General features: G+C 44.0%; 1 long non-coding RNA gene across 1 annotated transcript; it reads left to right on the top strand.

Moving 5' to 3' along the window:
• The first annotated feature begins 90 nt into the window (after window positions 1-90).
• On the top strand, window positions 91-11530 carry LOC110086314 (uncharacterized). The gene is made up of 3 exons (XR_012086498.2): window positions 91-177; window positions 7581-7690; window positions 10624-11530. It is a non-coding gene; the product is annotated as an uncharacterized LOC110086314 (long non-coding RNA).
• Window positions 11531-15460: the final 3930 nt, after the last annotated feature.

Below are 15460 nucleotides of genomic sequence, written 5' to 3'. Positions count from 1 at the left end.
ACTTGCCAAGAGGCTGAGGCAGCTGATGACTTTAATGAGTTCTTATGTTCTGCTACAGAGGATATGTAGTTTGCTACAACTAGTGGATATCACTCACCAGTTCTGTGAAGATGGCAGCCTTCTTATAAATGAATGTTGCATTGCAAAATTGTTTCAAAGCTGAACTGTGAAAAATTGGTAAACTGGGCAGTGGTGAGAATTCTGTTAGTTACATGTGCCGATGTAACACCAATAGCATAAATTTCAGAGGTGAATTGCCATTAGCTAAGAAGTCAGTGCAGGTAATTCTCCTTACAAAACAGTCATATGATTTGTAGTGTGACCAGAAAAATTAACATTGATTTCTTAATTGTGGCAATTGACCAGTGAAATTCATGCTGATGCAGTTATGTCAGCATAAATATGTAATGGGATTCTGGCTAACATAGTTGAAAGCTGATCTTAATGTTTCTGGATTTTGATTCATAATCTTCCATGATACACATTTTCCAGTAATTATCCTAATCAATGTTGCAAATTATTTATTTCTTAATTATTTCCTACAAAGAATGAGAAATGAAGGATGCTTTAATGACAGAGAATGTTAAGCAAAGTGGAATATTAAAATCTCACCTCTAGAATTCTACTTAAATAAGCAGGACACCTGAAATAACTATATAAAATAGTTTTGTACAAGATTAGCTGTTCTGCAAATACTTAAGTCTTGCATGAGCATGTGTTGGTTTAGGTTTTCAAACAGAGAATAACATACATTAATGTTAATTTTCAGGTATATAGTGCAACTATATAATAAATACTGCTACTCTGGGTGTTTAATTACTATTTATGTATTGCTGTCTTGAGGAGTGTTCTAATTCATATTGTATCAATAGTTTTCTTAATTAATGCTTTTCTCTAGAGTACTTTCCTTAAAAAAGTCATCCATTGTTTTGTCCTTCTGTTCTTGAATGGTTGCTTGTTGCCTGTATGTTATTTTCTATTTTGACATTTATTGCCCATTAGTTATAGTCCAGGTCATTTAATTATTCAGACTTTACAGAGGTTTGTCCTACAAGTAAATGGGCTAATTATGCCTATCTTGCAAATTCCGCTTTTCTTCCAGCAGAGGTCAGCATATGACTAGATTTCATGCACTTTGACTTTCAAATGAGAACTAAGTTGAAGAATTAAAAAAGGCAAATTGTCTTGGTTAAGTCATTATAAAACCGCTTTTCAGAATGCTGCATGTTCATGTTGGTAGTTAAGATATGATTGTAGAGTAAGTAGTTTTGTCTTCTGATACAAAGCACCAAAGTATCCACCCATAACCACCCAGAGTAGACCTTTGGTCTAGATGGGCAGGATAGAAATCCAACAAACAAACAAACAATAAATTTCAAGTGGCAGGAAAACAGAATGACGCCCAGGTATTGTTAGTAGAGTATGATGTCATATATACATGGACTTGCATTCACACTGTGTGCTTCTGAGTCCAGGTCAAGGGACTGGATGCCTGCGTTTGAAGTTCTAAACAACTTGAAGCCAAATACATACAATACTCTTAATAATCACTGATTATCAGGGAGCTAAAGCTCATAGAAGAAATAAAGAGGTCAACAAAAAGTTTAAAAAGCCTGGAGATTATTAAAACAGCTTAACAATGACCAAACTAAAGGCTCTACTCACACAAAGAGTTCAGCGAATCTGCAATTTGTTACTTTCCTAACAAGGGGATAACGATCTTCCTCTCAGAAGCTAATTAAAATAAACTAGTACATCATTTCCTTTCCAAATTCAATTTCTGGAACCAGGAGTTGATTATGAAAAAAAAAAGATATCTAGGTATGGGATAATAAGGAGGACACTTCCCCAGTCCACATGCAGAATGGCGATCCTGAATGAATGAAAGCATGTTAAGCCCTCTTTGTTAGTCTTACACCATAAGAGATTTTAAATGAAGGACTGGCAAAGATCAATGGGGCAGAACTCTGGGTTGTTACATACATACCTGGTCATTTAAACTGAAGATGCCAAGCACTGAACTCACTGCTGCCCCTTGAAGATCAAACAGATGTTCTGCCACTAACCTTTCGCAGGCCGAGTGTGTTTTTACAGGTTTTTAATCCTCCCCCCAGATTATTATTTCTATATCATTCTAATTACTTTTAATTGAATGATTTATTATGGTTTTAACTTTAATTCCTTTTCAATAAGGATAATTCAATATCTCCATTCAGCAGGCGGGCTGAGGCAGTGTCTTCTTTATTATCACACAGCTCAATATCGTTTTCCTAAACTCAGTCCCAGCTTCTGGTTCTGGAAACTGATTTTGCAAAGAAAGAGATGTGCCAGTTTATTTTCATTAGCTCCTGAAAGTAACATTATTATTCTCTCGAGTTCCTTTACGGGAGAAGGGCAACATAGAAATGCTATTGAGAAATAAATAAGAATGTTTTGAGAGAAGTTGAGATAATAGTGTGAATTTTCTTAATTTGAAGGAGAGATATAGTTTCAGCATAACTTACTGCTTCAAACAAACTTTCTTTTCCCTGTTCCGGGAATAAATCTGTCTGTGATAACCAAGCCTTGAGAGAGCATGAGCTCAAAGGGTTCCTTATCGGTGACAGGGTACTACCATAGCTTTGTGAGCAAACAGGAAGGTTTTTTAAATATATATAGTTGAGTTTGATAACAGAAATCTCTCCACTGCAAATGCATCTCACTTCGACCAAATTGTCAGCGGTCCCACCTGTCTGTGATCTGTGCGCCCTCTATTAGCCCCTGTCTGTGCAGCTTTCCCCCTGTGCTGTGATGGAAGCAGGCAATTCCAGACAAACAAAGGATGAGCACCTGGAGTGGCCCTTCTGAGCAGGAGAGCTGTGCCTAAGTGCAGCGGAGATGCTACACAGACAACAGGCTAAGCCATTGTAAACATTACCCAAATCCTTTCTGCTCCACTGAAATAATTTGATAGATCCCTGCCAGCATCCATAAGGTTATCCAAAAGTTCTGCCCATTGGGTTTTAAGATAAATCAGCACAGCTGTTGCCTTTCTAAAAATTCTGTTTCTAGTATGCTTTACAGGTTTGGACAGAGCTAAATGCATGGAGGCGATCACAGTGGAAATTAAATATCTTTAGATCTAACTGACTCTGTTCAAACATAATGCTAAACCAGGGGTGTGCAGTATCCAGCCTTGATGACACAATCACTTCCCACTATTTTTGTGCCCTCTTCTAGAACCTGATGCCACCAACATCAAATTTGTTTCCACGTCAATGTTGATTAAAAGCTCTGTTCCTTCTAAAATGGCGGCCAAAATGCACCCTGGCGTCCTCCCAAGTGTACTCTCCAGTGCAGACATCATAAGTGCCCCCATAGGTAAAGGTAAATGTTCCCCTTGACATTTAGTCCAGTCCTGTCCAACTCTAGGGCGCGGCGCTCATCCCCGTTTCCAAGCTGTAGAGCCAGCGTTTTGTCTGTAGACAGTTTCCGTGGTCATGTGGCCAGTGCAACTAGACATGGAATGCCATTACCTTCCCACCATGGTGGTGCCTATTTATCTACTTGCATTTGCGTGCTTTCGAACTGCTAGGTTGGCAGGAGCTGGGACAAGCAATTGGAATTCACTCCGTCACGTGGATTCGATCTTACGACTGCTGGTCTTCTGACCTTGCAGCACAGAGGCTTCTGCGGTTTAACCCGCAGCGCCACCACGCCCCCATATTGATCCCCAAATAGTAAACCATGCGCTCAGAAGGTTTGGAGGAGGCTTTGCCATTTAAATATAGCCCCCCACGTCTTGTTTTAGACCGATAAAAGGTATTTCCTAAATAACTGTAACCGGAATTGTAAGTATATAACTGGCTTCAGAGTATACGTTATCATTTTTGATTAGAAATGTTCAGTTGTGTGGGAGCAGTGTGCCAAGGCCCGTGAGAGAGCCAAAATGCTCTTGGGCCCATCCATTTTGAGATGATGTCATATGCATGTTATTTAGAAGCAGAAGAACAATTCTGCGTCTAAAAGAATGCTACAGGAATAGAAGCATGTACTTTGCTTTAAAAAAGTAGCAGGATCTGCTGTGAACCCTGATATATTAGATTCAGCCCCAGGCATTGCCTATTTCTGTGCTAAGTTGTAGTTCAGCACTATACTGTATACTATGACTTAACACTGCATGAGTTAGAGCTGGGGCCAAATACTCCCCGTTTGTCTCTCCTCCTCATGGTGCACATCACAAGGAAGAAACTAGAAATATCCATCTCCTGTCCCTACCTATCTATGCTAAACTATTAACAACAACACATGATCCAGTGGATTACAATGTATCGCAACCCCTTTCAAGGTTTTCTGTGCACAGAGTACTCAGAAATAAAGATGGGCACGAACCACCGGTTTAGTAGTTTTGTGTGATTCGTTAATTGGCTGCAAAGCTGATCCTTGGTTTGGTGCCCTGCCCCCTCCAGCAGGCGCCCCCTCAGGGGCAGCACACAGAGGAGGCAGGGCAGGGAAGCTGGGGTACTGCTTCCAAGTGGGTGCCCACTGGAGGGGGCTGGGTGGGGTGCCAAACTGTGGATCAGCTGTGTAGCCACTAAATGAACTGCACTAAACTGGTGTTTATGTGCCTCTCTACTCAGAAAAGGTTTACCACTCCCTTCTCTGGAGCACTATGGAACTCTGTAACTTGCCCAAGGCTAATTATTCTTCCAGAGGGAGTACAGCTAGGACCCAACTAGCTATGCTTACAGAAAAAGAATAAACTAGGATTTCTCGAAACAAGCCAGGATGAAACTATGTTTTCTGATTTTATCTTGTTTCAACAAACTATACTTTAGTCAGTAGTCTGAGGCACTATATAACAGAAATTCTGATTAATTCAAAGCTTCCAACCTCTTTCTTATGGCTGTGCCAAAGAAGAGACTTGATGCGTACAAGCTCAAGGCTTGCTGCTGTTCATTCAAGTGACACCAAACTGTATCTGAATTGTGCCATTGTTTTAGGTATTTCATGAGAGTTCCATGTTCTAGACCAGTGGTTCCCAACATTGGGTCAACAGATGTTCTTGGACTAAAACTCCCAGAAGCCTTCATCACTGTCTGTGCTGGCCTGGATTTCTGGGAGTTGTAGTCCAGGAACATCTAGGGACCCAAGTTTGGGAACTACTGTTCTAGACATATAAGACATATAAGATCATCAAGGGAGGCCCTTCTTCCAATTCCACTGTCCTCACAAGTGTGTTTCATTGAGACAAGGGAGAGGATTTTCTCTGTTGCTGCTTCCAGACTCTGTAGCTCCCTCCCATGGGAGGCCAGGCTGGCCCCATATTTGATCTCTTTCTGCAGGCAGACAAAGACCTTTCTTTTCAGGTAGGCTTATTGGCTACTGTTGGAGAGGGCTTTTTAAAATTAATTGTTGTGTCTTGTTGCTTCTAAATGTGTTTTAGCATTGATTTTATGTACCACTTTTCAAACCATATTTGTTTAAGTCTTTTAAAATATTTGTATCTCTATTGTTGCTAGCTTTTAAATATTGTCTTGTTAATGATGTCAGCTGCCTTGGGTCCTTTTCAAGGAGAAAGGTAGGGTTAAAATATTTTAAATAAACAAAAGAGTAAGTAAATAGGATTTTTTGGGGGGGGAAGTAGAATTGTAAAATGTGAGGTTTGAAATTAAGTTAAATTAAATGATCGATACACCAAAACGTTGGCATGGATATTCTTCTGCGTGAAGTTGACATGAAAGTTTACAGTGCAAACACGCTAAAACAGGGCCTGTTGTTATGTGCTGACAAATCAGAACTGACTTATACAGACTCTAATAGGGTTTTCAAGGTAAATGAGGTATTTAAAGAGTGGTTTTACCACTTACACACACACACACACACACACACACACACACACACACACACACACACACACACACACACACACGTGAGTTTCCATAGCAGAGCAGGGGAACTGAACACTAGTTTGCTGAGTGTGATTGGGTTCTTCTAAAATTGGTGACGGTTCCTTCATTTTGGCGGGAATGAGAGACGGAAGCGGTTTGAACTGTTCAACAACTTTATTCTCATCAGCTTCTGGGTTAACAAGATTAAACAGATCAAAACAGCTTAATTCCGGAATCATTTTATAACTCAGTATCTTTGACTCTGGTGCAAATATTTCACTCCTCACATTGGGGCTGGACCAAAGCGCTTGCGGTCGGTCATTGGTCTCATTGGGGTACTCCTCACAGCACACACCGTCCCACAGCACGGGTGCCTCACCCAATCCCCCTCTTGGGGTGGGTTGTTGCAGGAGGGACTGGGACGGATCACCTTCCTCCCTCCACTTTGATTGCGGGGTAAACCACGACCATCCATTCTACTGGCTTCACCACCCTCCCATCACCTCTGGGAGAGGCAAGGTCTGGTAGCAATCCTCCTCCCGTTTTGAGATTTGGAAATTCTCTCAACAGATCTCAGACCTTGCTAGCTGGTTTGTCCACACCATCTATTTGCACCATCTCTCCTGTTTCTCTCTTTTGTGTCCGTTTCCACTCTAAATTCTCATGCATCTCCTCCCTCCTTTATAACCTCCTCCCATAATATCAGATCTTGCTCCTCCCCTTTGTCTCCCTCCTTGTCTTCCGCTAAGCATATCTCTATCGCCTTTCCCCCTTCCCTTCATCTTCCTCTATCTTTATGAGCTCCCCCTCTATACATCTGAATGTCTCCTCTTGTCTATCCTCTGCCGAGGACGGCACACTAGCCTTTTGTCCTTCACACTGAGTCTTAGTTCCTCACTGTAGCCACTACACCACACTAAGTATCAAGCTAAACATTAATAAATGAAATCAGATACACTCTTTGTGCAAAAAGATGGTCATTCTTTTTTAACCACAACTATATTTTCCTATACAAGCTAAGGTTAAGATGTTCCACCTAACATTTCAGAGTGGCTTTTTTCATGAAAGGATCCAGTAGTGGAGAATGACTGTATGTAAAGGAGAATCTCTCATTAGACAACAGGTTAAAAAGAAAAGACGTTTTGAGATCTGTGATATTTCAGTATGCTAGCTTTCAAATACTGAATGGCAATAATTTGAGTTAAACCATATAAGAGATGTGAGTACACATTTGTGAGAAAAACCACATTAAAGCAGTACCAGTACTTTTGATAGTTTTTTTGTTCCAGTTTTTCAACCTTGGTTGAATTCTCCTGCAGAGACTCAGCCTTCATTTCTATAAAATATTACCTTTTCTCTTGGAATCGTAATCATATAGATATTTTAAAAACATAGTGATATGTTTAAGGCATGCAGAACTATCAACAAGAAAAGCCACTACATCTGTACCTTTGCATTCATCAATATGCCAAGATGATTCCAAGATGTGGTAATGTTTTGCCTCAGAGCAGTTGTACCAATGAACCTTAACCTTGATCTTAAGAGACTTTCTCGCTGTTCCTCTGACAGTTTGTTTATTCTTCACTTCAGGGTCTCTTTTGAGCTAAAACAGCCATTAAAGGACAAATTGTTCTAGACAGCTTTTCTTTCTCAATGAGTAACAAAAGGTGTACCATTCATTTTGTGTTTGCTTCCTACACCTTTTCACAGGTGAATGCCTTCCAAGTATGAATATACTATGCTATTCATCTAGAGCCTGGATCATTGAAATATAGATGGAAAAACGTGCTAAGATATTAATTGAGTATCTTACTAAGCAGGTAAGATAATACTAATTCAAAGTGGATGGAGCATACTTAGTCACCTAGAGCTAAGCATATTTTATATAATTCCAATAATCCATGTGCCTATTGTCATGTTATCAAGTTGATATTATAATCTCATACGTTACTAATATGTACATATGTTCAGCATTCTTTGGGTATTGGTATGTTTCATGTCTTTTTGTATGCCCAAATCAGTCATGTCTTTTGAGAATCTTCTTCCGAATTTGGCCTCTGATGTCCAAAGCAGCCGCAAGTCAATGGTCCTATTCCAGATGCAGTCACTCTTGGAACAGACCCTTTGAAATGAATTGGAGTTCAGTTAGCTGTGACTAGCATAACTTCTCCCATTGATTGCAATGGGGTTACTCTACTAAATGTAGAGTAAATGTAGAGATTCAATCTCCAAGTTCTATAAACGGTAGATCTTGGTCCAGTGGCTGTACAGCTGTACAGTGGTGCCTCGTTTAATGAGTGCCCCGGTTAACGATGAATCCGCATAGCGATGGCAAAAAAGCAATTGCTTTTGCCATCGCTTTGCGATGTTGCCTATGGGGAAAAATTGCTTTGCGATGTTTTCCCCATAGGCCCCATTTTTCCCCAGCTGTGCGGCAGGAGCCTCCAAAGGACCGCTCCTGCTGCTTAGCTGGGGGGAAATGATGGCAGTAGCCTCGGAAGGACCCTTCTGAAGGGTCGTTCCAAGGCCACCGCCGGGATTCCCCTTCGGAGGGGGCATTTTCCCCTAGCTGAGCGGGAGCCCCGCTGCTCAGCTGGGGGAAAATGCCGGTGGTAGCCTCGGAAGGACCCTTCCGAAAGGTCGTTCCAAGGCCACCGCCGGGATTCCCCTTTGGAGGGGGCATTTTCCCCAAGCTGAGTGGGAGCCCTGCCGCTCAGCTGGGGGAAAATGCCGGCGGTAGCCTCGGAAGGACCCTTCCGAAGGGTCCTTCCGAGGCCACCGCCGGGATTCCCCTTCAGATGCCTGAAAGGCATCCGGACCCCTGCCGCCGCTGCTGCCGCTTGGATCCGCCCCACGGCCGGCTACCCCCGCCATGGTCGGACTCTCAGGAGTCCGACCATGAATGGGGTAGCTGGCCACGATGCGGATCCAAGCGGCGGCAGCGGCGGCAGGGGTCCGGATGCCTTTCAGGCATCCGGGGCTAGGATCCGCCTCCCCGGCCGGTTCCCCTTGCATGGTCGGATCCGACCATGCAAGGGGAACTGGCCAGGGGGCGGTTCCAAGCAGCGGTGGCGGCGGTAGGGGCTTGGATCCGCCCCCCGGCCGGTTACCCCAGCCATGGCCGGACTCCTGAGAGTCCGACCATGGAAGGGGAAGCTGGCCGGGGGGCGGATCCCGGCTGCCCTCCTCCCTACCCTTCACCCCCTTCTCCGCCGCCGCTGCTGGGCTTTGGAAGCGGCTTCCGAAACCCAGCGGCGGCGGCGGAGATGAGGGTGAGGGGTGGATCGGGCAGAGGCGGGAGGAGGGGGAAGGCTCCGCCGCCACCGCTCGGTCACGCTGGCCAGCATTTTCGCGGCCAGCGCATCCGAGAGGCCTCGGGGGAAGGCTTCTCCACCGCCTCTCGGACGCGCTGGCCAGGCGCGGGGCGGCTCCAAGCGGCGGTGGCGGGGGCAGGGGGGTTCCGAATGGCTTCCAGTGCTTCGCCTGGAAGCCATCCGGACACCCCCTACCCTGTCCCCGCCGCCGCCGAGAGCCTTCCGAGATCTCAAAGGGCTTTCTCCAATGTGTGTGGGGGAAGCCCTTTGAGAGCTTGGAAGGCAAATGTCGGCGGTCGGCGGTGGCTTTGGGGTCCATCAAAAGCCACCGCCGACTGCCGACATTTTCCCCCAGCTGAGCGGCGGGGCTTTGAAGCTCCCGCCACTCAGCTGGGGGAAAATGCCAAAGGCCCCATTTTCGGTCAGCTGGTCGGCGGTTCCAAAATGGCGACCCGCTGTGCTGTCTCACTTTAGAGGCACCGAAAATGGCCGCCCCTATGGAGGAACATCGCTGAACGGTGAGTTTATCCTCCATAGGAATGCATTAAACAAAGTTTAATGCGTTCCTATGGCTTTTTCTGTTCCGTTTAGCTATGTTTTCACATAGTGACGATTAATCTGGAACGGATTAACGTCGCTATGCGAGGCACCACTGTATTCTGCAGGACAGGGTTTAATAAAGCTATGGATCTTTCTCATGTTAAGTGATTGTAGTATTGATGAAGCTTATCAATGGCCAGAATCTTATTGGTTAGTTATGCTAGTAAGTGCTATGACATAATTTTTTGCAGTAAATTGCTGCTAATTAATTAGTTGCTGCCTGTATCTCTTGTACTGACTTACCAGTGACTTACCAACTAGCAGCAATTCATTGCTGCAGTTTATGTAATTGTACTTATGATGGCATAATTAACCAATAGATTTTAGCCGTCAACATGCTTCATCCCTATTGCAATTGCTTAACTTGCAGACAACACAAAACAGTGTGGTGGATCAGTTTCTACAGCTATTATCCACTAAACCAAATTCTTTTTCTTCTTTGGGTATTTCTTTATTTAAAAAAAGCCTTTTATAAAACAACATCACAACACAACATGTTTCTGCACATGTTATAATTCTTCATGACCTCTTGCTTCTGCATGTATGGCGCATCTACCCACAAACAGAAACACATGCATGTATATACACGGGGGTGTGTGTGCATTATTACTACCAGAATGTCTTCCTTCCTTTAAAAAGTGTGGATTGTTTTCTTCCAAATGCCATTGATTCCATTGGGCTGTTTCTCAGTAGACTAGAGTGCCTCATTCTACATTGTGTGCAATGTATACAGTTGCGCTAAACGTTGCCACTTGATTTCCTCCTTTTCCCATGAAATCCATGAAAACGACATATTTGTATCTACGAACATCAGTTTGTTTTGTTTTACTCTGTTTCAGCTATAAGGACCACAGACCTGTATGGTATCCCCAAGTATTCTCTTGGACATACTTTTATCTTATCTTGGACAACTACTGATGAGGAGGAGATTGACAGACATGATATTGCACATTACATTCATGAATAGTTCAGTGACAGGCCAATTGACAAATACTTTCCTGATCTATGATTTCTTGAGGGCCCTTTTGGAGGGGGACGGGAATAGTCATCTGTACTATGGACCACTTCTGCCTGGTTAAGTAGGTTGAGTGGTATATCTGCAGGGCCGTATGGTCTGATTTACCCATGCAGAATCAAGCCACAAGAGACCGAACTATTACGTTTCCTGTTCATTAGAATGAAATTAACTTAAGCTGGACTGCATTTACTGTATGTTGCTATATTAAAGTAATGAAATACCATATGTTGTTTATGGAGCTCATATGCTGGTTTCTTTCAGAGAACATTTGAAACTTAATACCTGAGACTGCTTAGAGAAAGGCACCATTTTGTGATCATGAATTTGGATTATAATGAACACAAACAAACTGACTATGTAGGTATCAACCTGATGCATTCTACTGCTATCATATTAGCAAAATGAATAGCTGCATTCATGAATAGATACGTATAGTAATCCTCTTACCTAATGGCAATAAGCAAAATCATTTCTTCCTTGTCCTTTGAAATCTACTTTATTTCTTTTCTGGAACAATTATGGTTTCAAAGCAACTTCTGCCTGTGTCTTTTATACTGATGACACTTCTCCACTTCTGTCTTCTGGCCACAGTCCTGGACATTCATCATGCTGTATGTAGAGACCATTAGTGTAGCTGATAACCCAGATGCTTTTCCATTTAAAACTGGCGTGCTTGTTTAGTTAGGCAATCATGGCATTATGAACTTACCAAGTAATTCTGGCTCTGCAGGTACTATTATCTTCTTCAGGCCATAGTTATCTAAGAAGAACGGGCACCATGGGTTCCTACATAAGAAAGAGATGTAAGCCCCATGAAGGCATACTTTGTTCATATAAAGCAAAGCATAAAAAGCGTGCTGCTTATATACCGCCCCATAGCGCTTCAAGCACTCTCTGGGCGGTTTATAATTTAATTATACAGGCTACACATTGCCCCCTCCCAACGAGCTGGGTACTCATTTTACCGACCTCGGAAGGATAGAAGGCTGAGTCAACCTTGAGCCGGCTACCTGGGATTTGAACCCCAGGTCGTGAGCACAGTTTTAGCTGCAATACAGCGGTTTAACCACTGTGCCACGAGGCTCTTAAAGAATCTGTAAAGAAAGCTAGGGAACACATGCAACAGCTTTCCTGCCTACTCCACAACCTCCCCATGTTTGACAGGGAAATCTCTGGCAGATATGTAACCATATTTAAATAAATGTCCATTGTCAGTGTTCCCCAGGTGGAAATCGCCATCCTTTCAATAAGCACTAGAAAAGGATAATTCTTTCTATAGCTAATTGCAGGGGAAACGGTTTTATTGCCCTCCCAGCTTCAGGGTTATAAGGATTTGCAGTTACTGTGGTCTTGATGGAAATCACCTCTTCCTGCTTCCACACAATTCACCTAATTCAGGGGTGTCAAACTCAAATTCATCGGGGGCCGCATCAGCAGTTTGGTCCCCATCAAAGGGCCGGTTGTATCTGTACTGATGGCCTTGCAAGGACCCCATCCGGCTTGGTGGGAAAAGGAAGGAAGAGAAAGTGTGTGTGTGTGTGTGTGTGTGTGTGTGAAGGAAGAGAAAATGCCGGGTTCTGTGTGTGTGAGAGAGAAAGAGAGAGAGAGAGACAGAGAGAGTTACAGGAAGGAAGAGAATGCGTATGTGTGTGTGAAGGAAGGGAAAGTGCCGGGGTCTGTCTGTGTGTGTGTGTGTGTGTGTGTGTGTGTGAGAGAGAGAGAGAGAGAGAGAGAGAGAGTTATTTAGTATATGCAACTCTGCTTGGATCTCGCAAAAAAAAGCCTTCTTCGGTCCTTTCAAATCCTCAGGCATTCCAATCGAGCAAGAGAGAGAACGGAACGTCAGGGAAGGGAAGGGAAGGGAAGCGAGCAACCAGCCAGCCCTCCCGCCCTCCCTCCCTTCTCTCCGCGGCTGGGTTGAACGGCCGCCTCCAACGTTACCCAACCGGGCTGGCGCATCGCTCTGCGTTCCCTCTTCTCTCCCTCTCCTCAGGGCCGCGCTGGCCGCTGCCTCCTGCGTCCCCCCAGCATCTCCTCCCTCCGCCTCGGAGCCCGGCCAGGAACTCCCACCGCTCCCCTTCCCTTCCCTTCCCCTCGGGGTGACAGAGGCGGCGCGGAGCCCCCTCCTCGCACGGCCTTGGGAACGGCTCTCGCCTCAGGCCGAGAGCGAGCGAGGAACAGGCACGGGAGGGAGGGAGGGAGGGGGAGCGGGGGGGCGGAGGGAGAGGAAAGGAGTGACAGCGCCACAGCCAATCGGAAGGAGGACGTAGCCTTGTTAACTTGAGCCATTTTTTCAATGAATTTACTCCGTGCAGGCACGGAGTAAATTCATTGAAAAGAAAAGGGGGGGAGGCTGCAAGGCTGGCGGCAGCTCCACGGGCCATCAGTCGAGGTCTGGGGGACCGGATTTGGCCCGCGGGCCTTGCTTTTGACACCTGTGACCTAATTAACCTAAATTAGCCTCACAACTAACCTAGTGATACTCTTGTTCAGGACCCTGAAAGGCCTTAATCCAGCTAGCACCAGTCATGACCCCCAAGGTCAACAACAATACCAATATGAGCTCAAACTATTCCTATGGAGTGTTAAAACCTAGTTCTGCATTTGGTGCTGCACTTATTATGTATTAACATTCTGGAACACATCCCATTCTTATAATGTGTACTCTTGAAAATCCACCCTTGCTGCAACTGAGAAATTGTTCCAAAACATTAGCAATGTTAACCAGCTAACTCAAAATGTTCTGTATCCTTTTGATTTGACAGTCTGGGATGTTGCAGAGTTTTAAACTTTGATTAAATTCCTCTAGCTGTGCAGCCAAAGTGCAGTATTTCAAAATGCAGAATATCTACCAGTTCTCCAGAGCACTCCACCCCTCTTTCTCATTAACTGGCACTTAACAGTCTCAATAATTCACTCTGAGACATTAACGGTAGAAAGAATGGAAACCGTTTGCTTTACTTACAGGTGAACAGACTCATTGCTTCCAACAGGAGAGGGAAAAAGCTCTCGGCAGAGAGGCGGGGCTCTTTTTGAAATCAGAGGCAGGAAGGAACAATTGGTTAGTGCTAGATCGATTGACAGCCGCTTCAGCCCAGAAAGGGCTCTCCCAGCCAAATCTACTAAAGGCAGCAGGTGAGGCTGCAAAAACTCCAAAATAGGATTCTCTAATCTTTTTCCTTCTTTGAAAGGATTTGCCTATGTGATTTTTAGATTAAGAAAAGAAAACCTGCTATATTAAATTATGACATCACCACTCCAGGTATTTTGACTCAAAAATATGGATGACTCCAATAGTGACTCTTCTAGTTATGTCCTCAGGCTCAGTCATCTGCTCAGTGGTGCCAGGAATTTCCAGGAAAACTTGGGAAAGCATCTGACCTTTTTCTGAAGTGGTTGCTAGATGTTCCAGTTTAGCAATATAAATTATTCTCAATGGTCCATCCACTTACTCATTCTCCTTTTTCTAAGAGAATGGCTTTTGTTTACCCATAAAAGAAATATTACTTTTTCAAACAATGCAAGCACTCTGTTTTAAAACAAATGTAAGAGAGGGACAGGCATGGCACACTCAGAATAGTACAGTTTCAAAAAAAAGAGCTTTAAACTTTTACTGTTAATGGATTCCAGATGAGATCATCTGACATATGAATCTTGGTTTTGTTAATACTAAAAATGAGTCACACTAGAGTTAATGTTGAAAAGTACGGTAACTAGATCTAGTTAATGATAGTCCTTTTTTATATATTCATGGGGTGGGGGAGGGATCATAAATGCATGTTTGGCCCCACCTTTAAGGTATTACACAAGTTATACCAATGCTCTCAAACACATTTAAGACTTTATTATATGTGTGGTCTAAGAGCACCTTGGGCAATGGAAGGATGAAATAAGGTGCGACCAGATGATCAGAAAGGCAAACAGCTCATTGCACTGGAAAGGATCGCTTTGCAAGGAGCGATCTGCCTTTAAGCAACCCTTCTGTCTGCTGAGGAATCACCCCAGCTTGACCCTAAAAAACAATAGTTCTGCTACTGGACCAAGAAGGTCCAGCCTGGGCACAGATCTGGTTCAGGATGGAGGTCAATTCCCCATGCATCATGTGATCGCCGGGGGAATAGATCATGCCAGACTGCTCCACAAATGTCGAATATGTGATATATTTCCCTGTGCTCCCTATGTCACTATGTTAATACCTGCCATCACATGTTAAAAACATCAACCAGTACATTATGTGCTGGGAAAGTGCTCTCATCTGAGACCCTGGAGAGCTCATTTCAGTAAGAAAGGTCAGTGGCACACTCGATGGGCTTGGTGGACAAATAGTCTGACCATATTGGCAAACTCCCATGTTCTTTCCAGTCTTCTCTAAGAGGTCTGACAGAATATATTTTGTTGTTTGAGGATGGTGCCATATTCCAATTCTCCAAGACAGGGTGTGTAATATTCAAACCTGGCTGCATTATTCTAGCCTCTCAAGCAGAGAACTCCCTGTTAGTGAAAATGACTCTGGCTGCTCTTTTGTGATGTCCCACATCAATTGCACGAGGCAGCTGCTTCATGATGGAGCGGTCCTCTTCCTTAATTCTACCAGTCCCTGTCTTGCAAGGCCTTGATCCAGCTGAATGGCATATGCAGGACACCTAGGTATGTTTGGG

This window comes from Pogona vitticeps, chromosome 4 (genome assembly GCF_051106095.1).
Source record: "Pogona vitticeps strain Pit_001003342236 chromosome 4, PviZW2.1, whole genome shotgun sequence".
In the NCBI taxonomy this organism is placed as follows: Eukaryota; Metazoa; Chordata; class Lepidosauria; order Squamata; family Agamidae; genus Pogona; species Pogona vitticeps.
This window is presented reverse-complemented; position numbering and strand designations above follow the sequence as displayed.